This window comes from Pongo abelii, chromosome 1, assembly GCF_028885655.2.
Source record: "Pongo abelii isolate AG06213 chromosome 1, NHGRI_mPonAbe1-v2.0_pri, whole genome shotgun sequence".
Taxonomy (NCBI): domain Eukaryota; kingdom Metazoa; phylum Chordata; class Mammalia; order Primates; family Hominidae; genus Pongo; species Pongo abelii.
The window spans coordinates 77,437,156-77,439,618 of NC_071985.2; positions in this window are offsets into that span (position 1 = coordinate 77,437,156).

The window sequence follows — 2,463 nt, forward strand, 5'->3', positions numbered from 1 at the left end:
TGTAATGATGCCTTTCTTACCTTCCCAGGCTGATATGGGACGTGATTACTCTTCCTGTTGTCTGTTATCAGTGAATTATGTCACTTTTCCTGTGTCCTTCTCTCTTATTTATCTTCCTCTATTAAAACACTGTACTCTTTTTAGTTTTACCATCTATGGACGGCTTAAATGTCAGATAGCTCAGTGGAGGGTCAGTGTGACAACTCTTGCATCTGCACCCAGATCTTTGTCCGGAATCCAGGAGGAATCAGGTCACATGAACGAATTGAAGGTAGTAAATATGGAGGAATTTATTGCCAATAAAAGTGCCTCTCAGTGGGTGGGGAACTGGAAAGGGGATGGAATGGGAAGGTAGTCTTCTCCTGGAGTTCAGCCTTCCCCAGCCAAACTGTTCTCCAAGGTCCCACTGTCAAGCCGTTCCTCTGAAGTCAAGCTGCTTCTCTCCGACGTTTGGCTGCTTCTCTTCTCTCCTTCTCTGCCACTCTGCCACTCTGCCATTCTGCCAGTGGAGCCTGGGTTTTTTATGAGTACAGGATGAGGGGTAAGGTGGGCCAGGTTGGTTTTAGAAAAGGCAGCATTCAGTGGGGAAACAAGGAATAGATGTTCTCACTTTGGGCAGCAGGTCCAGGCTTGAGGATGGGGATTTGCCAGGGACCCCACCCTTTTCTGCCTAGTATTTCCCTAGTATTGCCTCCTGTCTGTATCAGTGCCACTATTCTGTGTTCCTGCATGAAACTTCCCACTCCTGGACAAGCTCTGTTTGTATCTGAGCTAGTATAGAAATGTGGGCCTCTGAGGATGTTGGCTTCCCATTTCTTCCCCATTGAATACTTTGTGACTTATTGCCAGAATTTTGAAAACAGCCAGATTAAAAAAAAAAAAAAAGTCTCTGGTGTGATTTTTGCTGTGCCCCTGCAGGTCTCTCTTTTGGGATACGTGATGCAACACCAAAGGGAGGCTTAATTGGTTTTTTTCTCTCACCCTCCATTCCCCTACCAAAAAAAGAAGCAAGATCTTGAAACACATTGTATTAAACTAGGGGTTTTAAGCCTGTTTGGGAGTGACAGAGCCTTTCATTAAATTGATGAAAGATTCCAAGAAAGATAAGACTTTTGGAAAAAACTTCTACAAAAATAAGAACAAATGGAAATGTTTGCAAAGAATTTCAGGTTCCTCAGATACTCTCTGCTAAGCCCAGATTAAGAACTTCCATTCTAGACTGCTGATTCTCAAAGAGGCCCTTGTAACAGTAAAAGAAATCTAACGTAACTGACTCCACCTTGTTTCTAACCTCACAAGCTGACTGCCTTTGCTCATCCCTGCATGTAGGGCAAGCTAACTATGGCAGGAATTTAGTTTATAGTTAAAAGCAAGGATGAAAATAGTCCGTTTCCAAAACTAAGCTTCCAAGGAGATAAGGAGGGTGTATGCACAGGTAACAATGTTATGCCAAGATTTATAGGAGCACTGTGACCTGACAAAAGGCAAATAACTTTTGCAACCTCCTTGGACTCCAGCTGATGCTCGGGTGTCTGTGGTCACGAGTCACCTCCTGACTTTAACGTCCCCTTGTTCCCCCTTCCCCAACATAAAAAGAAGCTTGAGATGTATGCCTTTTAAGATGGTTCTTTAGGACATTAGTCCATCTTCTTGGCTTGCTGGCTCTCCAAAATAATAAGTAAATAAAGTCTCCTAAAAAAATAAAGTCTCTTTCCTTGCCCCAACACCTTGTCTCTTGACTAACTGGCTGTTGTGCAGTGAGCAATACCAGTTTTGGATGCGACTACACCCTGAGAGGTTCCTCAGATCCCTGGGTAGTTAGGTTCAAATTCTATATTATACTCCCCTCCCACGCTGAGACACAGACATGGCACCATCATCTGGGAAACCTTTTCAATAATGAGAAATGGATTCAACATGTGTCCTCAGTCTCATGTTACTCATGGGAAATAATTCCCCTGGGTGAGCTATGCCTTTCATCTGAAATCTTTTTTCTGTAAGAGACAGTTACCATGGAAGAGGGAAATTGTCCTGAGATAAATACCTATCAGGATTAATCTTGTCCTTGATTCAGACTTTTGAACTTAAGCTCCCTGGTCACTTGTATCTTTAGTTTCCTCTCTGTCAATTATTAAATACGATTTGAAACTAAGATCTTCTCATATTTACTTTGGATTTTTTCTATGTGCTCTATGGAGAAAAGCAATGAAGCAAGAGAGGAAGTGACTCACTTCTCTCCACTCTTTACCCAAAAGAAATTTAAAATTCCTAGGGTACCCATAGATTTTAGGAACAGAAGTTAATTCAGTTGATTAGCCCAGAATACAACCAATAAGGATCCCATAAGGATCCACGACCACAGCCAAAGACTGCTCCCCTCTCCCCAGCTAGCCATCATCTCAATCATAAGCCATCATCTCAAACATGGACACAGGGAAGGCTAGAGAGTAATTGGAAGCCTCA